Source organism: Canis lupus, chromosome 22 (assembly GCF_048164855.1).
Source record: "Canis lupus baileyi chromosome 22, mCanLup2.hap1, whole genome shotgun sequence".
Classification (NCBI taxonomy): Eukaryota; Metazoa; Chordata; class Mammalia; order Carnivora; family Canidae; genus Canis; species Canis lupus.
In genome coordinates, this window is record NC_132859.1 from 11,854,559 (window position 1) to 11,879,866 (window position 25,308).

Consider the following 25,308-nt stretch of genomic DNA (forward strand, 5'->3'; position numbering starts at 1 on the left):
CCCCAAAAAAATCACTTCAGATTTCTTACCTCATCTACTTTTTCTCTTTCAAAATCATTTTCATAAGCATAAAGAATATGCAATTGTTTCTTCCATCTTAAAAAGAATCTCTGGGACTGCCTGGGTGGGTCAGTCAATTAAGTGACTCTTGATTTTGGCTCAGGTCATGCTTTGGGGGTGTGAGATGGAGCCCCACTTCAGGCCTCATGCCTAGCATTAAGATTCTTTCTCTCCCTCTCTCTCTCTGCTCTCCACTGCCCCCTCCCAACCACTAAGGCACACTCTTTCTCTTTTTCTCAAAAAAAAAGAATCTCTGTTAGTTCCAAACTCCCCCATCATAATGATCCATTTGTATGTTCTATTTTCCAGGGCAAATAAATCTAAATTGTTGTCTTCAATCTTTGAACATAATTTTTCTTCTTCCATTCTCTTTAAAATCCCTTACAATTAATTTTTATATACTAATTTCTCTTCCAAACTTCTGTTTCAAAGTCACAAATTTCCTCCATGTTCCTAAATGCAATAATCAATACAAATCTAAATTTTACTTGATAAACAATACAGAGTAGTATGCTGATTTCCCCTCCTTTAAATATTTTCTATGTGTAGCTTTCAGAGTACTACCCTCTTGGTTTTTCTCTTACCTCAAGTACTACTCTTTCTCAGGCTCCTTAATTGTACTTCCCCTTTGTCTTGGTTATTTCCTATGCCATTTTTCTGATCTGAGATTTCTCACCTTTCTGTTACCTACAAAGTTTCAACAGGTATTATAGCCATCACTTTGTCTATATTAATTACTCCTCAAATTTCTTTACAGTCTCAATGAACATGCTGGCAGTTTGTTAAAAATTGAACCTGTAACTACAATATGGTCCTAGGTATTTGCTTAGGAAGAGAAATAATAGTAAGTGTCCCTACAAAGATTTATCACAATTATCACAATTTTATTCATTTGGCCAAAACTGGAATCAACCTGGATGTCCATTAACATGTGAATAAAAACACAGTGTGATATGTGCATATATAATGAAATATTACTCAGCAACAAAAAGAAATTATTGATGCACATGACATGATATGGCCAGAACTCCAAATAATGATGAGTGAAAGAAGCCAGACCAAGACAAGTATATATGATATGACTCCACTTTTAAGAATGATAGGAAATGGAAATTAATGAATAGTCAGAGAAAGTAGATTAGTGTTTCCCTGAAGAAAAGAGGGACCAAAGAGAAGATTTAAAAAAGACACAAGGAAACTTTTGGAAGCTGATAGGTTATGTCCTCTATCTTGATGATTGTGATGGTTTTATAAATGTGTATTAAGGGATCCCTGGGTGGCGCAGCGGTTTGGCGCCTGCCTTTGGCCCAGGGCGCGATCCTGGAGACCCGGGATCGAATCCCACGTCAGGCTTCCGGTGCATGGAGCCTGCTTCTCCCTCTGCCTGTGTCTCTGCCTCTCTCTCTCTCTCTCACTGTGTGCCTATCATAAATAAATAAAAAATTAAAAAAAAAATTAAAAAAAAAATAAATGTGTATTAAAACTATTTGTTTTAACTTTACACATTACATATTGACACTCATTGCATGTCAATCCTACCTCAATAATACTGTTAAAATACTATTGAGAAGTAATGTAAGAAGTCAAAATCTAATTTGGTGGTTTTGCTAAAGTTTCTTACGTAAGAGGAAAGCAATAGCATGGGAAAGTCACTAAAGAAGAAAAAACAATGCTATTTCTTAGAGGCAAATCAACTAAAATTCTGCATGAATATTATTTTCTCCTAAGAGCAATAGAGCATAAATAAATTTAATGGAAAGCCAGCATAACAAAAAGCATGAAATACATGTGTGCCAACAGGAAAATGTTGAGCCTCAAATAGTTTTCCTTACCTTTTGACAACCATGAAGCTAAAACTTCTTTACCAAAACTGTATTATAGTAATATTCCTTGATGAACTAAAGTCTGCTTCTATACACTGATACATTTTTCCAGCAATATCACTGTGATTGTGTTTTGTGTAATATTGTTATTGACAAAGTATTTCTGACATAAGACTTTACTGTAAGTGCAAAATCTACATTGACCATAAATCATGGCAATAGACCTGCCAGCATAAGTATTTCAGATTTTATTTATTTTGGGTCTTTATTTATTTCCCAAAGAAGTCACAATGAAAAACAAACGGTTCACCTCCTGAGTTAATTTGTGTTGACAAGGAGCACTGTGATATTAAAAAGAAATTGGGTGGGAGGGTAGATAAGGAGAGACAATAGTAATAAAACCTTTATCCAATAAAGTGCCTTTAAAAATGATCATACTTTATGGTAGTTAATATTTAAGGTTCTTTTTCTATAATAAAGATGAGATGAAATCAAATCTGTGAAAATACTTCATAATATATTTTGTGGTATAAGTATTATATGGCATTAAACAAAGTAAGAATTTAGGTGAGCATCTGCATTTTCCCTTAAATAAGACTAAATTAGTTAAAATATATATAATAATATAAGTAAAACATACATTAATATCTACTGACAATTAGTAGAAAAAGATTTTCATGGGATGTTCAAGAAGAGCCTGAATAAATGCACTGTATCATAAAGTATAGTTATGCATTATATATATGATTGAATTTAACAACTGCTATTTCTTCTAATGTTTATGTGACTTTTCTTCACTAAACAGGCAAATAAGTTTGTAAAACAAGCTAGATTTTCTATATAAAATGCAAAAATAAAGTGTGACTTTTTTCTTCTTCTTTTTTAAAGGTACTATAAGGGATTTTGTGGGGGATCCCTGGGTGGCACAGCAGTTTGGTGCCTGCCTTTGGCCCAGGGCGCGATCCTGGAGACCCGGGATCGAATCCCACATCGGGCTCCCAGTGCATGGAGCCTGCTTCTCCCTCTGCCTGTGTCTCTGAGCCTCTCTCTCTCTCTCTCTGTGACTATCATAAATAAATAAAAATTTAAAAAAATTAAAAACAAAAAAGGGATTTTGTGGGAGGAGGCAGGTACTTTATCTGGCCTCAAGGAGTTCAGTAGAGGTCCATGCATTACCCAGTAGGGCGAAGCAATTGATATCCATAGAAGCAAACCTAGTTTTTCTAATGCATATATACTTTGCATACTTTCAACTTTTATATTTTCAATTCATACCTAATTATTTTTAAATGTTTCTGAGATAGTTTTATTTTATTTATTTTTTTATTGGAGTTCAATTTGCCAACATATAGCATAACATCCAGTGCTCATCCCATCAAGTGCCCCCCTCAGTGCCCGTCACCCAGTCACCCCCACCCCCTGCCCACCTCCCTTTCCACCACCCCTTGTTCATTTCCTCTGGGAGAGTTTTAAACTAGGGATTCCTGGCATGTATATTGTCAGTGGGGACAGACTTTTCCCCCACGTTAGACTGTTGCATTAGGTCCATTAGAAGCTCTTTCAAGTTAGTTTCCATGCCATTTGACATGCCCCAATTTTACTTTTAAGTACTTCCTTACTTTCTGTCACTATGAGAAGCTGTAGGTTATCGTGGATTTCCTTTGCTCCAGCCGTGAAAGTCTTCAGAATTTTGGGTCCTTCTGGTGGCTAGAGGCATTTGGAAGCAGTAGGTGTGTCTGTTGCTCCTGGGATATCACTGCTTCTAGTCTGTCTCCAGACAGAGCTAGGAAGTACACTGTGCGGTCAGTCTTGCATACACAACACCCCACTTAATCCTCTATCCATCTGCAGATATTTTAAGGTAAACATGGGTTGATACCGATACCTTCTACCATGATCCAGTACCCCAGGGCTTATTCTAGCCTGTCTTCCTTCGTGTAAGCTTATTTTTCACTAGTTTCTCTGACAGTGAAATGCCTGGCTCATAATATTTACACCTTTTTGTACTTAAGTCTTCAATCCCAGTATACAAGTCAGAGTGTTTCTTGATTGCTAACCAGTACTGATTTGCGAGAAAAAAATAATAAACCACAAAAACCTAGGATACACTATTTATGTAAACTTATTTTGTGTCTCTCACCTCATAGCACCCAGGTAAAACACTGTTTTTCAGAGTTCATTAGGTCAGCTACTTTACTCTTACCTTTCAGTGGAGTTTATCATATATTTGTAATATAATTAGGTTCATTTGTCACAATATTCAGTCCTTGTGATACCCCTGAATGATTTGGTTTTAATTTTGGGGCAGCAAAGTTTATTCCTTGTGGCGGGAAATTCCACGATTTTTGACAAATATGGAGTCAAATCTAGGGCTAGAGTTGTTATCTACCACCACTATTCAAAACAGTAACATCACTCTAAAAATGTCCTTATATGACATCTTTGTGGCTAATTCTTACCCCTCCCCCTGCCAACTCCCGTTCGTGCCAGTAAATTTAACTTTCCCAAATGTTATGTAAATGAAATCACGCAATACTGTGTCCAGTTCTAGGCAATGATGAATAAAGGTCATGTAAATACTGCCATATAGGCTTTTGGGTGAACATAATTCTCATTTCTCTTAGGTATGTACATAGGAGTGGGATTATAATGCCATATAGCATTTGTAAAAAAACTAACCTTTTTTTTTTCCCCACCAAGTGGCTATACCAGGTGTGTTCCCACCAGTAACATATGAGATTTCTAGTTTATTTTTTATTTTTATTTTTTTTTTAATTTTTATTTATTTATGATAGTCACAGAGAGAAAGAGAGAGAGGCAGAGACACAGGCAGAGGGAGAAGCAGGCTCCATGCACCGGGAGCCCGACGTGGGATTCGATCCCGGGTCTCCAGGATCGCGCCCTGGGCCAAAGGCAGGCGCCGAACCGCTGCGCCACCCAGGGATCCCAGATTTCTAGTTTATTTACATCATTGTCAGCACTTGGAATTGTCAGTTATGTTGTTTTTTATATGTTCTTATGTTTTACTTTTTTTATGTTTTAACCTTTCTAGTAAATATGTAGTGATCTATCTATCTATCTATCTATCTATCTATATTTTTTTGCCTTTCACTGATGACCACAGTTTATGAACATCTTTTTTGTACTGATTGGCCATTCATATATCTTCTTTGGTGATTTACAGTTCGAACGTTTTGCCCCCTGGGTTATTTTCTTCATATTACTTAGTTTTAAGATTCCTTTAAATATTATAAATATAAGCTTTTTACAGAAATGAGTTTTTTAAAATATTTTATTTATTCATGAGAGATACAGAGGTAGAGAGAGAGGCAGAGACACAGGCAGAGGGAGAAGCAGGCTTCATGCAGGGAGCCTGATGCAGGACTCAATCCCGGGTCTCCAGAATCACACCCTGGGCGCTAAGGTGGCACTAAGCTGCTGAGCCACCCAGACTGCCCTTAAATGAGTTTTGATAAATGTTTTCTTCCAATCTCTTGCTTTTTAAAAAATATTTTATTTATTTCACAGAGCAAGAGAGAGCAAAAGCAGTGGTGGAGGGAGTAGGGAAGGAACAGAGGCAGAGGGAGAGAGAAACAGACTGCTGAGCAGGGAGCCTGCCCTAGGGACTTGAATCCAGGACCTTGAGATCTTGGCCTAAGGCCAAGGCAGAGGCTTAACCAACTGAGCCACCCAGATGCCCCCCATTGCTCCTTTTTTCAGAACCTTAATATATCTTTTTAAGAATGGAAGTTTTTGGTTTTCATATTGCTAATTTTGTCCTTTATTTCTATAATATGTTTGTGTCCTAAGAAATCTTTGCCTAATGACTACAGATATTTCCTGCTATACATTCCTCCAGAAATATTATACATTTAGGTCTAGGATACATTTTGAGTTAATTGTTTTATTGTAGTATGGATGAAAGATCGAGGTTCATCCTTTTACGTAAAGCTATCTAATTTCCCAGCACTATTTGTTGAAAAAAACACTCCCCTTTCCCTATTAGATTACTTTGGCACTGTGTCAAATATCAACTGACTAGATACGTTTGGAATTAATTCTGTACTCCATTCTGGTCTATCGATCTACCTGTCTAACAATTTGCCAATAACACTCTCTTGATTGTACTTTTATAGTAATTCTTCAAATTAGATAATGTGGAAGTTCCAGCTTCATTAATCTTCTTAAAATTTGTTTTGAGTATTTTAAGTCCTGGCAAGTTATATGTAAATTTTAAAATATACTTGAAAATTTCTATTTAAAAAGAGGGTGTTTGAGTTTTGATTTTGATTGTAGTAAATCTGCAGGTTAATTTGGGAAGATTGACCTCTTAATATTGAGGTTTCCAAACCGAGAATGTGGCATATCTCTGTGTATTTAGGTCTTATTTAATTTCTCTCAGTAATATGTCATAGTTCTTGAAGTATAGTTCCGGCATATATTTTTAAAAGGTATCCTTAAATTCATGCTTTTGATGATATATTAAATCATATTTTATTAAATTTAAGTTCCAATTCTGTTTTCAACATATAAAAGTGTGATTAATTTTTATGGCGACCTTATGTAGTCTTACTAGACTCAATTTTTTTTAAAGATTTGAGGGAGAGAGAGCCATTCCACACTGAGCAGGGAGCCCAACGTGGGGCTCTATCCCAGGACCCTGGGATCATGACCTAAGCTGAGCGCAGATGCTTAACTGACCAAGCCACTCAAGCACACCCTAGACTGAATTATTATGGTAGACAATTTTTTATCTTTTCATAAGAAGGATTTACTTTTTCCTTTCCTATCTGTACACCTTTTTTTCCTTTTTCTTATGGGCAAAAAACATTGGAAAGCTCTGAAGGTTATCAATTTTTATTAGTGTCAGAAATATTTTGGAATTCTTCCTTTGTAGTATTTTATTTTTAATTTCTTTTGAACAGATAGGAAAAGTAAGTTCTTAGAAGTAGGGTATCTATCAAAGCTTTGGGAAGGAAGGCCAATACCTATAATGAATCATGTCACATTCACTCCATTGGCTTAAATGTAATAAGTGTAAAATGGCCACAGGAATCTTTTCACTTCATTTATATTTATTATAGAAATAGACAACATGACAAGTATATACCATATGAAAATTTTCAATTATATAGATTGATCTTATTATTCACTCATTCCTAGGTGGATTTCTAGTCCATTATTACTTTAGAAATATAGATGAGCTTTTTCTTGTTTTGAAAACTGCTATGCTACCACTGTGGAGAGCATCTCATCAAAGGATATTGCTCTACCTCAGGGTAGACTCAGTCTTCAAGCTGAGAGAGCAGGAGGCCCCTGATGCACATCTGCAGTGACAGCAGATGACACTGGACCCATGAAAGCTAGGAGTCTTAAATTCTATGGGAGAGGGCTCCTTTGTAATGGTTGGTCCTCCAAAGAGTGTTGCTTTTCACACCTTTACTGTGACAGATTGTAAATATATTCCTAAATATGCTTAAGATACATGAAATGATTCTTCTGTCGTCATAAATCTATTGAAGCTTTTATGGTTATGCAAATCAGACAACTCCTACACTGATGTTTAGATTCTATGACCATCTATGACCGTGACTTAGATTTACCACTTATGCTTCTATACATTTTACAATATCACACAACAATCTAGCTTTATTAAATTTATGAAGTTTTATTGAATTGTTTAAATTAGCAACTGTAGATTTCATGTTTGAATTCATATACATTAACATATTTTCCAAATATAATGTTCAAACATATTATTTATAGCCAATATGATCATTTTAAACTTCATGAAATTGTCATTCATCTGATTTTACATTGAAACTTCAATTTTTTTCCATGTTACCTTTCTAAAACAGTTGATCAAAATAATAAGCTCTTCTCAGTATTATTCTATTGTGTCAAAGTTATTATTTTATCTTGAATTGTGCATTTGCAGATAGTAGTAAAGAAAGTAAGAAACTTGGATGTTTTTGTACATTGTTGTTATATTTGGCTTTTTCCTCTAACATATTCATTCAAGATTACCAATAATTTATCTCATGGAGTCATTTATGAACATAATGTTTTCAAACTCCTTCATTTAACTCCACGACTTAATTAAAAAGCAGCTTGGTACTTGCTTTCAGGCTATTTCTAAACATTAATTCTCTAGAAAGTTCTCAAAGCCAGCAATGTTTGCTTTATATTAAAATGATTTCTAATTAAATCCTTGATTTTTAAATTTACATGTGAATGTTAAGAAATAGATTTTATTATCATAGCTAATTTTTGCATGATTTACATATGTACCAAAGGGAAAATCTGTCTCTATCTCCATGTAAGTTAATTATTATGGATGCTTATGTGTTTACAAGCAAAACTACAGTCTGGTTTGTTTTAATTCATTCTACCTTATTTAATATAACAAACAAAATCATATGTCAGGACCTAAAAATGTATGTCTTCATGCCTCTGTGTGTGTGGTGTGTATATATTATCTGCACACATGTAAAAACAAAAGTTCTACTTCAAGATCGTGATAGGTGACAAATAGGCATAATGGACAAAAATGAGTAATTTCATTAATTATCTTTAGGTCACACTTATATAGCCTATTTAAAGAAAGCCAAATGGGCAGCCCAGGTGGCTCAGCAGTTTAGCGCCACCTTCAGTCCAGGGCCTGATCCTGGAGACCCAGGATCAAGTCCCAAGTCGAGCTCCCCGCATGGAGCCTGCTTCTCCCTTTGCCTGTGTCTCTGCCTCTCTCTCTCTCTCCCTCTCTCTCTCTCTGTCTCTGTCTCTCATAAATAAATAAAAATCTTTAAAAAAAAGATAAAATAAAGAAAGCCAATTGTCTTGATGGAAGAATTAGCGTATATGAACATTGACTAAACCCAATTCTCTGGTGTGAATGCCCTAGCACAGTCTCCACTAGGAACCTATCCTTTTTAAATACTGCTCTTAAGATACATTCCACATATTTAAACAGAAATATATGAACTTTCGGGACGCCTGAGTGGCTCAGCAGTTGAGCATCTGCCTTTGGCTCAGGGCGTGAGTCCCACATCCGGCTCGCTGCGTGGAGCCTGCTTCTCCCTCTGCCTATGTCTCTGCCTCTCTCTCTGTATCTCATGAATAAATAAATTAAAAAATCTTAAAAAAATAAATAAATGAACTTTCCTAATACTTTATTAATTCTTGTTTTATCTCTCATTCAGTTAAATTGCAATAATTCTTGTCCTTTTTGTTTCACTACTATATTGAAGTAGTTCTTTTAGATTCTTCTAGGTTTGCCATTTCTGTGTGCTCCACTCCTAGCCTGTGTCTGACAAATACTAAACTTTTCAATAAATATTTATTGAATTAATCATAAAACTGATTAACAAAAATTATCTTTATAAAATATAAAGATGACAAATGGTTTTGATTATTGATTTTAACTGTGGAATTCTAGACAAATAATAATATTTAGTAAACAAATTCATTGCTTATCTGCTCACTTTAATATCAGTTTTAAGGCTTAGCTCATCATTATATTTAGAATAAATTATTTGAAGAAAAATGATTGTAAGTTTAGTATTAAATGGCCAAACAGTTGTTTTAGGCATTTAAAATGGGCAGTGCAAAACTCGTGACAAAGAAAAGTTTAATGTTTGGATATGAGATTACATAAACTAAAGACAGAAAAAATGTTTTAAAATAATTTATTTTACTCTACTGAAGTCTGAACAGATGTAGAAATAATTCCCATGTAGCTTTTACAGGTGACTTTAAACTTGGAATTATCAAAATGTATTGACTTTTGAGGGACATAACAGAAGTTTGTTAGTTTCTTCTAATGGATATTTCAGGAGTCAAAATTTATTAGTTAAAAAGATAAGCTCCCTCAACAAATTCTCATATAGAATATTCTAATAATTGCATGCATACAATAGACAAGAAGTTAAACTTATGATTAAAAAATGAGAAGATATTTTGCTTAATATGGATATATATGCATTGTATAAGTGTGTATAATTCAAACAGTAATTGGTAAATTATTAAATTAGTAATATATAATTAGTAAGTCAATTCATTAGGTAGAAAACAGCAAAAGCCACAAGGCTGTATTGGTTGATTTTAAATAAAGACTTGGATCACTTAAAAATAAGAAATAACCTATTCATTTAATAATTATTATTAATTAAAATTCAGTAATACCTGAAATATTAATTTAATCAATTTTAATAGACTTTTATTTTTTGTAAGAGGCAGAAAATTTTCATACATGTATAAAATGAGACAAAATAGTACCTGCATTATAATATCATCTTAAATGTTATTAAATGTAATAACATACATAACATACAAAGAATATCATTTAGTATATAATAAATCATTAATAAATATTCACCCTATTATTTTTGTTTATATCCACTTGGGTCTGAAGTCCCATATATATCACTGCTATGATTACAGTCAGATATGATGTTGGAATTTTTAATAAAATTAAATAATAATTATGTTAATTAAAAATATTTATATTTTATTCAAAATTGAATAACCAAATTAAATATTAACCAAACCTTTCACATAAGGTTTCAGATTGTTTAAGTAAAGCCTACATTCAAAAAAAAAAAAAAAAGTAAAGCCTACATTCTAGCAATCTATGATCTAACCTAAAAGTGTTAGTCATGTTTTATATACACATTAATAGGCCCTGGGAATCCATTACTTAGGAAATATATCACAGGAAAGTAATATACCATATGAAATAATGATTTTTATATTGGGTAGTTTTCCAAATCTTGATGCCATGATTTACTGGTTGACAGTGTTGACAACCGAGGTTGTTAATTATCATGAAGGATTTGTTAGGGGACAAATATGTAAAGAATTGATTTTCTAACTAATCATTGGTCACATATAACAGTTTGGCCCAGGTTAATATTTAAAAACTTCCACATACAAAATGAGTGATGAAACACTGAGATGAGAAGAAAATTAACAGATTCTGGGGAAAAGGAAGAACTAGAAAGAGGGAAGTGGAAAGACAATAGTGTAATTTTAAAAGTCATTAAACAAATATATTAAAATTTAAGTTATACTTGCCCTCATTTTGAAAACCAGTAACAGTAGATTTTTTTTCAGATAACATAAAAGACTTATAAAATAGCTATGTTAACAGAATGCATTTTTTGTCATAAAATATATTTATATAAGTATATAATATATATATATAATTATATTTTATACCTGATTCCTGCTCCTTTGAAATGGATGTCTTTATACCTATTTTGCAGTGAAAATCCAAGTGGTTCATTGGAATGTCAGTGGTAGGAGATATTCCATTCTTAACATAGTCATAAAGGAAGGAATTAATGAATTAATGAAGAAAGGTAAATAAGCAAAGACTCATTGTAGAGAGGTTGCTATTTAAAAATCCATTTCAAAATAAGATGTATTTAGTTTCAGGGGATCTAAAATGCCACACCTCAAGAGTATCTGTTGACAGACCCCTGTATTTTAAACAACAGGGTTTTCTAACCATTTTAACCATATACCCTTTTTAGTTGTGCAATGTATATATAATCTTTTTCTAGAACTGAGCATGCTTATTATATATGTCAAATACTAAATTGAACAGATTCTGAAAACTATAAAGAGTAATGTACCACTTACAAAAGGAATTGCTTAATTTCAAGGCCATAAAAGAATTCATATATAGAACATGAGCTAACTCTGTTTCATACATTTTGTATAAACAAAGATCGAAGAATCAAGTTTTAATAGCAGATGAATAAGCAAACAATGTATGTTTTTGGTAAATCTACTCATTTATTTGTCATGTTATTTTTTCAGCACCTGTCAGGAAAAATGATATGTTAAATGTGGAGGCAGTATGTAATATGTAAAATATATATAAAATTTTGATGTCATCTCATAATGATATGCTTCCGTTGGAGATGAACCAAATGTGAGCTACAGACATAAATTCAATTCGACAAATACATATTTTATTCAGTTACTTCTTCTCATAGCCCTAAATGACTAGTACCACGATGAGTCCTATGTTGAAGAAAACAATGGGCCAAACTAGACACTAGAGTGGAGAGGCAAAGATGCCAAACCAGTTGAGAAGGACAACGTAGCAGGCCTTTCTCCCTCACTTCTTTGGACAGCTCCTTCTGCCCTACGATCTGGGACTAATGATAATATTTCACCGCTATGAGGAGAATATTGTGTCAAAACGCATAAGCAATGCATTGTGGAGTACCTGGCTGGCTCGGTTGGATGAATATGTGACTCTTGACCTTGAGGTTGTGAGTTTGAGGCCCATGTTGGGTGTAGAGATTACTTAAAAATAAAATCTTCATATATATATATATATATATATATTTCCAAGTCAGACCAATCAGAGACCTTACCTCAAATGTAAACTAAATGAAATGGCAAGAGGAGAGTTCTGTCTTCTGCGTCACTAACTCCTCTTGCCATTTGAAGGAAAACGATCTCTGTTAGGAGAGAGTGATCATAACCCAGACCAAACAAAAGTGGAGGGAAAAAGAAATTATGATTTCTGGAACAAAGTTAACCTTGTATTATGGAGCCATTGAGATTCTCTTTACCTTAGCTGATCTGAGTAGCCTTTATGTCACTAGCAACTTAAAAAGTCAACTTTAATAGTTTTAGGAAGCAAATGTGGGTAGGACCTCAAGGTTAATTTGAGATCAAATGTTGACAGGGACTGATAAAACAGCAAAGCATTATTAGGCTAGAGGAAGCTCCTATTCAGTCCTAATAAATTTATATGGACATCCATATTAGTGGATTCCCTCCTTAAAAATGCCACAGTTCCATTTCCAGTGATTATACCTGTGTTGTTTGAAAGCACAGTCCTCCAGTTCTCTCTCCTGATTCTACGAGCCCAAATCTTTCTTTGTATTCTTCATATGCAAAGTACAGGTAAATATAAAATATGCAACTTGTGTCTGTCTGTATGTATATATACATATACATGTATCGATATTAATTTTCTATCAATCTGATTCCTCTATTATTTTATCATTCTGAAGTAGAATCAGATATCTTCCTGCCTATATATTTTACTACCTGCCTTCTTTCCTTTCTCCTTCTTTCCCATCACTCTCTCTCCCTCCTTCCATCCTTCTCTCTCCCTACTTTTTCCTCTATTTATGGTTATGCAATTCATCAAGCATAATTTGTTCAAAAGCTATCATTTCTGCATTGGATTGCTTTTCACCTATGTCAAAATCAGTTTGACATGTTTGTGGTTGGTTTCTAACTGCATTCTCTACAGGTTTCACCTGATATCCAAAAGTAGAGCATCCTTATGAATTTTTTCATAAGCTGAAATGACATAAAGCAAAAAAAGCAATTACCATTATAAGAAAAAAATTGAACACTCCCTGATCCAAAAATAACTCTTCTTAGACTTTTCTGATACCTTAGGACACATCTTGCTAGCAGATACACAAAATAAGAGGAGATGAAGCACAGATGCACACAGAACACAGTTCAAAGCTATGGTGGCTTGATGCTGAGATGCTGAGTGTAGGTCCTAGGAAAGGAGCTGGGCAGGGCCACTCTTGCTGCTCAGGGGGCCTGCTGCCCCTCTACCAGCTTGCTGCAAAACAAATGCTGAGTATCATTATTGCTTTTTTGTCTTGTAAAAGTGAATATCTCCTTCAGATTTCTTTTGGTTGGTGAAAACAGATATTTATGTGGGTCTTTGTAAAAGTCAAATGGCATGATAAAACTTTTGAAGAGCAAGGGGAAAAAAAGGGGGAAAAAAAACAAAGCAAAACAAAAAAAAAATGAAGAGCAAGGGAGACACCTATATATTGCTCTACTGATCTATCTGTATCCATTCACCAATCTCAGTTTTATAATAGGTCTTAAAATTAAGTAAAGGTATTTCCCTCATTGTATTCTTACTTTTCAAAATTGTATTAGCTATTATAATATCTCTGACTTTACATAAAATCTTTAGTAAAAGTTGCTTTATATCAAATAAATCTTGGGCATTCAATAAGAATCACTTTAAATATTTTTTAATTATTTATTTATTTATGATAGTCACAGAGAGAGAGAGAGAGAGAGAGAGAGAGAGAGAGGCAGAGACACAGGCAGAGGGAGAAGCAGGCTCCATGCACCAGGAGCCCGATGTGGGACTCGATCCGGGGTCTCCAGGATCGTGCCCTGGGCCAAAGGCAGGCGCCAAACCACTGTGGCACCCAGGGATCCCAAGAATCACTTTAAATCAATATGTCAATTTGCAAAAAATTGGCATCTTTACAGTGTTGTTTTCCAATCCATGAAAGATTATTTGTCCATTGATTTCATTTTTTTATTTCTTTCATTAGTGTTTTGCTGTTTTCAGTATATGCACCCTATACATATTTTGTTAGATTCATATCTATGTACCTTTAAAAAAAGATTTTATTTATTTATTCATGAAAGACACAGGGAGAGAGGCAGAGAAGCTGGCAGAGGGAGAAGGAAGCTCCATGCAGGGAGCCTGATGTGGGACTCGATCCCTGGACTGCGCAATTACACCGTGAGCCAAAGGCAGATGCTCAACTACTGACCCACCCAGGCATCCCTACCTATGTACTTTTTTTGAGCTATTGTATATAGTAATGTATTTTTAATTTTAGTGCCCATATTATCATTGCTAAGATATAGAAATACAATTTATTTTTTGAAAGCCTATCTGACATTTTGTGACCTTGTTGCTTTACTAGTTCTAGAAGTTCATTTCTTTGTTTTGTTTTGTTTTGTTTTTAGATTCCTTGGGAATCTATAGTGTGGCGTATCATTAGAAATCTTTTACGCTTGCAATTTGGGTTAAAATGAAGCACATTTTGCACAAATATTGAGCCTTCCAATGCAAGAATCCTCAAGCTAAGCAGTCCTGATGTGAATTAAAGTTTTGCACCAATGAGTTTCAGAATTCTCTTCAAAAGTATTCTCCAGATTTTATTCAAGTTTTAATGTAGAAAATATAAAAATTATTAACCTAAAGAGTAAATAATTGCATTTTAACTAGCTAGGTTAATAACAGCATATACAGAGATAAATACTTTGGACTTTTTTATAGATAAGATCTCTAATTCATTTAAAAAACAATATAAACCCACAGAATATTTTACAAACTTATGGCCCAGGGTGAATATGTTTATGGCATAAAATCTGAATGCATGTAAGCATTCACTTTTATGTAGTTTTCTATCATTTCAAATATCAATACCCTTAAGAAAATTATTTCTTGAACATTTGAGTCCCTGACCACAATTTTATTTATTTATTTTTTTAAAGATTTTATTTACGTATTTAGGAGAGAGACACCCTGGGGGGGGGGGGCGGGGGCAGAGACATAGGCAGAGGGAGAAGCAGGCTCCCTGCAAGGAGCCCGATGTGGGACTCCATCCTGGACCTCAGGATCATTCCCTGAGCCAAAGGCAAAGACACTCAACCTTTGAGCCATCCAGGCATCCCCACAATTTTATTTTCAAACAAGTTTGTCAGTATCCTCACTGTGGTAATATGCTTTTTCCCCCCCTCTGGAGGATAGATGTGGAATTTTAAATAATAGACAGAAACCATGTATTGTAATTAGGGAGAATAATAGTTCACTATGTAGTTACCTCACAATTCTTTCCTGCAAAAGACCTACCTGCCTCACTTGTGTTCAGAATGCCCATATCCTCAGCGTTCATTCATCTGTATGAGGTTAGTATAGCAGGTAATAATTGGTGCATTATTTCTTTGATCCTCCTTTTGGATCAATGATGCTTGAGCTCAGAACCTAGAAATTTCAAAGGGAAAATAGAACCCTTGTTAGGACCCATGAATGTCAGCACCATGACTGAAATGCTTTGCAAAGATTTTTTGCCATAAATGTCCTTCCTCATTCAATTATAGATATCCTTGACTAGTTTTATGTAAGAAGTTAGGTATTTCTTAAGGGAGGCATTTTTAGATGATGCAGATTGTAAGACTTTACTCCAATTACTGTATAAATTTGGTGATTCATTTTCATTTAGCAAATTATGATATGGCCTTCCAAAATGCCAAACGCTGATATAAGATTAGAATCCATATGCTTGAAAATGATCTCTTATTTAGTTAGAAAACATCAAGGGAATGAAAGGATATTATGCAAGAAAATATGCCATCCATAGCAACTAATAGTAGCATTTTAAATATGGACAGATTACACACAACATTAAAACACAACATATCATATAAGAAGAAAACATCCCAAACGTTTAAAGAATGTAAACAGTACATCTTTTTGTCATTTGTATAGAATTACGAAAGTTTCAGCTCCTTACTTCCTATAGTATTCAGCAAGAAGAGGGATGGTGTTTCACCTCAGCAGTGTATTTGGGCCATGGTTACTGAAAAAGCTCACCATCTGGAACATATCATGTGGGCTGTATTTATGTTCTCCAGAATAGAGAGACAGATGTCCACATTAAAAAAAATACTTGCCATACTGTCAAGCTTGTTTCCTAAGTACAGAAAACATTTCTGTTCAAAGAGGCTCACAAATGAATTTGCCCCTTGGATAATTTCCTTTCATTCGATTTAGAAATAATTAAATAAATGTCAGGAAATTTTATGCCATATTAAAATTAGTTAAATAACTTCTGTGATGGTTCTGCTATTATTTTTTACTTCTTAGCAAATAGTTTAAAAATTGACTGTTTACACGTGTTTTCAGTAGGTAAAACTTCTCAGGAGCATTAAAAAATCATTGGCAGATTATAGATAAAATATTTCATTCTGTTGTCTTATTTGTTGGATAAATTACCTTCAATAATACCTCTAGGTTTCTTTTTTTTAATATTTTATTTATTCATTCATGAGAGACACAGAGAGAAAGAGAGGTAGAGACATAGGCAGAGGGAGAAGCAGACTCCCTGTGGGAAGCCTGATGCAGGACTCGATCCCAGGACCCAGGGATCATGACCTGAGCAGAAGGCAGATGCTCGAACACTGAGCCACCCAGGCACCCCAATACCTCTAGGTTTCTATTGTATATTTTATATATTGTAGAACAGTACTCTGTATTTTATGAATTCTATATGTCAGATAATGACACATGTCCAGTTTACTTTTACTCATTTAGTAAAAGTAAAAGAAGAAAGAGAAAAGAAAAAAAGGGACACAGAGTCATAGGCCATATGGTTTCTAGTTTTAGCCCTATGTCTGAATTACATTAGACAAAGTACATTCATTGATTGCTTTGTGTTTTATTTGTAAAATGATCAGTTTACTTGATATTATTGCTACTGGGTATTTTTCCATTTCCAAGTATATGATTTGTGTATATGTTGGTTTGTTTATGCTTAGCATACAGTGTCATTATTTAACAATTATTCTTTAAAAAAGAAAGCATTCATTTTGGTTACCTATTTAAATCTATCTCAAAAATATATATAGTATTATGGTCAGTAAAGAAATTTTAGAAATAGACATCTGGGATCCCTGGGTGGCTCAAGAGTTGAGCACCTGCCTTCGGCCCAGGGCATGATCCTGGAGTCCCGGGATCGAGTCCCACATTGGGCTCCCTTCATGGAGCCTGCTTCTCCCTCTGCCTGTGTCTCTGTCTCTGTCTCTCTCTTTCTGTCTACATCTCTCATGAATAAATAAATTAATTAAAAAAAATAGACATCTCTCTTTGTGTGTTTGTGTTTATGTATACTTTGAAATTTTGCTCAGTGAAGTTTTTAAATGTACTTACTGAAGAATATGATTTCTAAGATCCCTTACATTTATTTACAAAATAATTTTAAAATTATAAGTTATAGCTAAAAGAAATATAAATAATAGTATTAAGAATATAATGCATCATACAGTTCTACCTCTGCCATCCTGTCATAACTCTGGTTATAATCATGGCTTTTCCTTTTTGCTGTGTGCACTCTAAGACTGTCATGTACATAAAATGAGCACCAGAACATTTTTGTGGACTAATTAAGAATATTCAGATGACTGAATGGAATTTCTTTTTTTTTTTTTTATAAAGATTTTATTTATTTATTCATGAGAGACACAGAGAAGGGGAGAGAGAGAGGCAGAGACAGAAGCAGGTTCCCTGCAGGAGCCTGATGCAGGACTCTATCCTGGGTCTCCAGGATCAGGCCCTGGGCTGAAGGCGGCACTAAACTGCTGAGCCACCCAGGCTGCCCTGAATGGAATTTCTTTTCTTTTCTTTTCTTTTCTTTTCTTTTCTTTTCTTTTCTTTTCTTTTCTTTTCTTTTCTTTTCTTTTCTTTTCTTTCTTTTCTTTTCTTTTCTTTCTTTTCTTTTTTCTTTTTTTCTGAATGGAATTTCTTAAATGGAGTATTTGGAGACAGTATTTCAAAAATAGTCCTGTTATTCATTCATGAAATATGTGAGGAGTAGCAGAATATGCCACCCTAAAATATGCCACGTTGGCGAATTGATTATTTTGAACTATAGGCACCTAAAAAGCAGCAAATGCAGGGAGAGCCTTTCATTGAACTCCTCTTATCTGCCTAAAGACAGATCTTTAAAAAGGAACTCAGTTGTCATAGATTCCTTCCCTGGGGGTTTCATCATTCAGGCAATATTGACTCTTAACACAAGAAAGGAGGCTAGAAATCAACAATCAACCAGACAAGCCTTGTCACAAACTACCATACCTTTCATCTATTCTTCTAAGGGTCCATTCATCCTTCCTAAAATCATTTATTTTTCTCATGAGGCCTTCATCTCTCTTTCCTTTCCCTAACTAAGATGGTATTTAAGTTTGAATTCTAAGCCATCTCTTTGAGTTACTCATTTTTCCCTGGGTATCTCTCATGTATACATGAAATATACATGTTAATAAACTTCTGTGTTTTTCCTTTTAATCTGTCTTTTTTTTTTTAATTTTTTATTTATTTATGATAGTCACACAGAGAGAGAGAGAGAGAGGCAGAGACATAGGCAGAGGGAGAAGCAGGCTCCATGCACCGGGAGCCCGACGTGGGATTCGATCCCCGGTCTCCAGGATCGCGCCCTGGGCCAAAGGCAGGCGCCAAACCGCTGCGCCACCCAGGGATCCCTAATCTGTCTTTTATTACAATATTCTCAGCTAAGAACTCAGTATAGTGAGAAAATTATTTTTTTTTCCCTGACATAAGCTGTGTAGTTAACATCCACAAGAGTTTATGAGATACAGAGGGAGACCACAATTAGTATAAATTATGATTCATGGTGTTTAAAGAATTGAAATCTATTTCTGAAGATAAAAATGCAGAGAATTTTTTTCTAGGTACTATAAGCAACATGTGATAAATGTTTTAAATAATGATTTATGAGTTCTGAGATAAGGGATGTCTGAGTGGCTCAGTGGTTGAGTGTCTGCCTTTGGCTCAGGCATGATCCTGGGGTCCCGGGATCAAGTCCCACATCCAGCTCCCTGCGGGGAGCCTGCTTCTCCCTCTGCCTCTTTCTGTGTGTATATCATGGATAAATAAAATCTTCTTTAAAAAAAGTTCTGAGATAGGAAAGCAATGTGAACATAGGGGATTATTGTTTCAGGACAGGACTGTTACTATAGTACTTTAGAGAAGAACTCTGACTGATAAGAAAGAAATGAAGGAGTCAGAAAACCATGTTCATAGATTAAATAAATTTAAGAAGGATGCTACACAGCAGTAAGCAAAGAAATAGGCATTTGGTAAGCCATGAAAATAAATCGGAATTGTCAGCAATTTTAAGACAAGTCTTCTGCACTAAGCTGATTGCAAATCAAATTCTGCTGTATGTCAAAGTACAAAATAAAATAAATTCTACATATAATATACATAAAATACAGCACACATATAAATATTATAGAACACATTAATATATAATTACAGCTATATAATTATAAAGAAATGAAGGAGTCAGAAAAGCATGTTTGTAGATTAAATAAATTTAAGAAGGATGCTCCACAGCAGTAAGCAAAGAAATAAGCAGTTAGTAAGCCATGAAAATAAATCAGAATTGTCAGCAATTCTAAGACAAGTCTTCTGCACTAAGTAAATTATATAAGTTATCTGGCATGGAAATGTATTTCATAATAGGCTGGGTCAATGAGAAAGGATTTTAGAAGGATTTTCTGCTTTCTCACAGACCAGAGTAAAAATTACAACTAATTGATGGAGAGGTCTAGAACTAGGAGTTGGGGGCTCCTGTGAGTGGGTTTGTCTCTGTTTTACTCAGCACCATATTCCAGTGTCAGAATTGTGCTTTCTAATAAGTAAATGAATAAGGATACTAGGAAATAATGGAGCCAAAGGGTAATGGAATTAATGTGACCTAATTCCTCGGTGAGTCACAGGTAGAAACTATAACAGATAGGGTTGTCACGCAAAGGAAACTTTATTTGTAGCAACTAAAGATACCACAGGAATTGACTTTTCAAGCTGTGACTCCCAGAACAAGAGTGAATTGGTTCCTTTTATTTAGGGTTAGGATGCATATTCTGAAAGGGGAATTTTGTCATCATAAGTAGAGGGGGGGCATAAGGTCTCACATGTACTTTAAGGAAACATCCCTATGCATACATTGTATATTATATAAATGAGTTTTGTGTTCCACGTTGGGCAGAGATTCCAGTATTATAATGAGGCAAAAATAGCTGTGGGTTATTCCATAGGTGACTCCATGGTCCATTCTCTGGAGGTGTGAATAAGGGGTTGAACTCAAACTGATCTGGCTGGTGTGGCCCAGTGGGAGCTCTTTGTCAGGGCAGTTGTTATTACATGAAGGGATAATCTTGGCTTCTGTCATTGGATGCTATGCCCGCTGGTCTTTTACCTGAATTAAGAGATAAGCTGGAAAGAAGAATGTGGGAAAAAAATATGGGACAAAGAATGATGGGTACGAGCTCCTGGGCAGTCAAGATCAGGTCTTGGGGTCTAGCTGGTGACAAAAGTACTTTCTCCACATGAGACTCTCCTACCTGCTTTTCTCTGCATGTTTGCTCCACTCATTATCATTCTCTCTAGAAATAAGTCACTCCTGCATGGTTAAATATTTTTAAATTTGAGCACCTAGTTTGTTTCCAATGTGTGTTTTTGTTAGGAGAAATATTTAGGAATTACATAGCACTTGGGCCTGAAACAAGACAAGACAAGGCAGGGCAGGTGCAATAGCTGGTGGAAATCAACAAATGTGAGACAGAATTATGATGCAGTATCATTCACCTGGAATCACTGAGATTTGAAAGAAGAACCAAAATTATAGCTCAGGCAGAAATTTGAGAATAAGGAAGTGGAACAAGGGTGGCAATGTGTTTCTTAAATGGCCAGAGAACAAATATTTTAAATTTTGTAAGTGTTGGGTGATATAGTTTTGGAATATAGATGAGGTTTGGTAGAGTGAGATCCAGAGCCAATGACCAAGAAAGAATTTTTGAGATGTCTTTGGTGCAAAATGGTGATTTTATGAAAGCATGGGGACAGGACTCATGGGCAGAAAGAGCTGCTGCACTGGGGTTATGAGGAGTGACTGATTATATACTTAGGAGTTATGGGAGGTAAGGAAAAGGAAGGTTTTAAAAGGATTTTCATATATTACAGAAGACTCACAGGATTCTAGAGGCCTTACCATTGTCAAGTTAAAGTTGTTTTTCCTTCTAGCAAAAGGCATTAACATTAAGATAGTTGGGAACTTTCTGGGGGAACATATCACTCTGCACACTTCAAGTATCTATCAATGGGCTGCAGGTTATAAGGACATTTAATTGTATCTACATTTCCTTCTGGAAGCTAGGTTATTGATAAAAAAAAGCTTTGTTCTTGTAAATTGATAAGACGCTTGTAAATGAGGAAAACTCATGTCTTGCAGGATTGTGATCTCTATAAATTAACTGTATATTTTTTTCTTTTTTAGCTTTAGGGCAGCCAGGAGTGCCTGAGGAATGTCACACATATCTCACCCTGGGGGGTGGGGTGCAGGGAGTCTGCTTGTGCTTTGTCTTTTGCTCCTTTGTCATTGGGGAGGAAATATTTTCCTTTACTCTTTAATTTTTTTTTTCTGGTAGTCTAAGAAATTGACATGAAATAGATTAACAGAAGAAAATCAAATTTAACTACATATGTATGGAGAATCCACATAAATGTAAGAGATTCCAAAAATGGGCAAGATGAGGTATATATATTTCATTTTGGACTAAGGAGATGGGAGTGGGGGTCTGGGGCTTCCAAGGGAAGGAAGGCAATTCACAGGAAGAACGAGTAAATGTTCAGTAGACAAATTTTGGCTGGGCCATCCAGAAACAAAGGGACATAGAGAGGATTTTGATCAAACAGACTTTGCTAGGTTCTCCTCTATCATACCTAATTCATATTATACTACACGTATCTATAGTGATTCCCTCCTGGAACAGGTCAGTCCTCTGATTCTTTAGGCATTTAGGACAGAGGAGAAAAGAAAACTTTTTGACTTTGGTTTCCTAAACATAATTAGCTTAAAATAAACCATGCCAAAGACACATTTTGAGGTGGCAAATTTTGCTCTCCTATAGGTGCCACATAAGTTCCTTGCCACATATTCATCTTTGGTTTATTTTACAACCCTTTTAAAATGTCAAAACAAAAAGGAAAACATTCTCAAGTCCAGGGCTGACCTACAGCCTATTTTTTACTCACCTCGGCTTTAAGGAGAGTCTCTGGTCTCAAAAACTACCCAAGTCTAAGTTACAAAAGGAGAACACTGGGCCTCAGGAAACCTAACACTATGCTTTGCTGGGAGATGTTTAACAATTGCCTTCAAAAAACCAAAATAATAATAAGCAGTAATAATGATAATGATATTAATAATAAAAACCACAGAAAATAAAACAATAAAAATCTGATTGTTAATGTTTGCCAACTTTATTATCTCTGGCTCCAAAAATTCAGTGCTTTATTGGAGCCAACTCCAACAAGTTGACCAAAGGAAATTTCCAAATTTTCAGGAGTTTTATAAGCTGGTTGGCTACTGTAAGAATATTTATACCATAGCAATTAACAAACAAGACAAATCAAATCTCTTTTCTTCTGAAGAACTGGTGGTTAACCATTTATCAACACCACTCTCACCATGGATGATTTAAATTTACTAACCTCCCCTCATTGAATGTGGGGCTGGGAAGCTATGTACATAGCCTGTCATTATATAGTATTTCTAACATATATATACAATAGCTACAAATAACAACAGAATGGATAATACTAAATTAAGTAAAATTATTAGAAAGTAATAATTTTGGGTATTCAGTGCCTGCATTTCCAACGTAACTTATTTTACTGTAGTTCATATAGTTTAATTTCTATTAATGTCCGTGTTTAACAACTGGCTCCCAAAAGTCCTGACATTGAATAATTGGTTCTCGACAATTGGTATGAGCTTCTCCAAAGCCACCACAAAATTTTTGATGTCTCTAGAGAGGATAGAGGGACTCTTTTTATAAAAGATTTTGTGAGGAGTATGGGAAGTATTAGAGTATCGATACTGGAGCATAGGTCAGAGATGTTTGGAACTTTGGGTTCAAAACTTTGCCAAAATAAAATATAGTTTTAGCAGCAAGAAAATGACTCGAGGGCATACTTAAGGATAGACCAAGAGAACAGGAAAGAGAACAGGAAAGAAAGACTTTTCTTGAAGCAATTGGAAGGGAAGGGGCTTGGGAAAGGATAGGATTGGGTGGGGGCTTCTAACCACCCATCCCTTGCACCTGTGTAGATGGGGAAACAGTAAAATTAGAATTTAAAAACTAATATAAATCCATTGCTGTTACATGCTGTAGAGGCCTACAGATATTTGGGTTCTATCTGAAGAATACTTTACAGCTTATGCAGATCCTTCCCATACATAGTTTTGATTCCTATTTATTAGGTAGAAATACAGTTCAGAAAGGCTCAGTGATTTGTACATGCCAAGAAAGTTATATCTTCTGGGAAAAACAACTTCCTGTCAACTTTTCTTTTAACTGGTCTTTTTGAAATGTACTTTGAGATATGACAATTTAAAGTAATGTTATTGAAGTCTCTCATAACAGTTTTGGTATTTTGCTTTTTATTTTCTCCCTCCCCCCAAGTCTGAATAAAAACCTTGTAGCAAAGTTTCTTAATGAAACTGGATGGAATCTAGAGAAGATGAACACAATAGAACAGTTCAGAAAGGAAAGATGTTTCTGCAGGCATCATGCCAAATGCAATCAGATTATTCCATTGGATGATTCAGTTTGATAAGGGAAAAAGCTATGGCAATGACCTGTAGCAAGTAGCTGAAAAGGTGACACTAAAGGCTTCAACTTTTTGTTAATTTTTTTCTACTAAAAACAGTCACAAATACCTATTAAATCGGAAGTGACTATAGACAACATATCCCAGAAATTGGGCATCAGACAGTGGCCAGGACACCAAACCAAATATTAGAGAGATAATTAATTGAGTATATCAAGAATGTATGATACAATAATATATATTAAGTAAAACAAAACAAACCCACCAGAGAAAGAGATCCACTGTACTTTAATAACCAATTTTAGTATTTAGCCCTTCTGTTGGCAGAAAGTTGTCTCTTATGTTTAGTTGTCTCCACAAATATTCTTTATTCAGCCACATAAAAAATGGTGAGAACATTTGTTGGTTAAATATGTATTCATTCTTCCCTTGGAAGACCATTATTAGCAGTTGTAGGGAAGTAGATTTTGCTGCCCAAAATATGTCCCTTTGTCATAAGTATTATTTTAAGTGGAATTTTTTTTTGAAATGGGATTTTTTCAATTGAAGTATAATTAACATACAATGTTATATTCGTTTTAGGCGTACAGCATATTGATGAAACAATTCCATGTATTCAGTGCTCACCACAATAAGTATAATTACCAACTGTCACCACACATTATTACAATATCATAGACTATATTCCCTATATAGTATGTTTCATCTCTGACTTATTTATATTACAACTGGAAGTTTGTAGATTGATTTTTAATTTTTTTTAAAAAAATTGAATATTATTGACATAATGTTACATTAGTTTCAGGTATAAAATTTAGTACATTCTGCTAAGTTACCACAAGTGAGGCTACCATCTGTCCCACTACATCACTATTTCAATACCACTGACTATATTCAATATTCTGTGCCTTTTATTCCTGTGACTTAAACATTCCATAACTGGAGACCTGTATCTCCCTGTCCTCTTCACCAATTTTGCCCAACCCCTATCATCCTTCCCTCTGGCAAAAATCAGTTTCTGTATTTAGGGGGCTCTGGGGTGCAAATATCTTTTTGAATTCATGTTTTCGTATTCTTTGGGTAAATATGCAGTAGTGGAATTACTGGATCAAATGGTAATTCTTTTTTTTTAGTAAATTCCATTATGTTTTCCATAGTGACTGTACCAGTTTGCATTTCCACCAACAGTGCAAGGGCGTTCCCTTT

General features: G+C 34.8%; 1 long non-coding RNA gene across 2 annotated transcripts in view; it reads right to left on the reverse strand.

Moving 5' to 3' along the window:
• Positions 1 to 15,543: 15,543 nt before the first annotated feature.
• The window catches only part of LOC140614428 (uncharacterized), a 249,357-nt gene continuing 239,592 nt past the window's right edge, over positions 15,544 to 25,308 (reverse strand). For both annotated transcript variants that reach the window (XR_012015291.1, XR_012015290.1), the window contains one exon: positions 15,544 to 15,675. This is a non-coding gene — a long non-coding RNA (uncharacterized lncRNA). The remainder of the gene's footprint in view (positions 15,676 to 25,308) is intronic.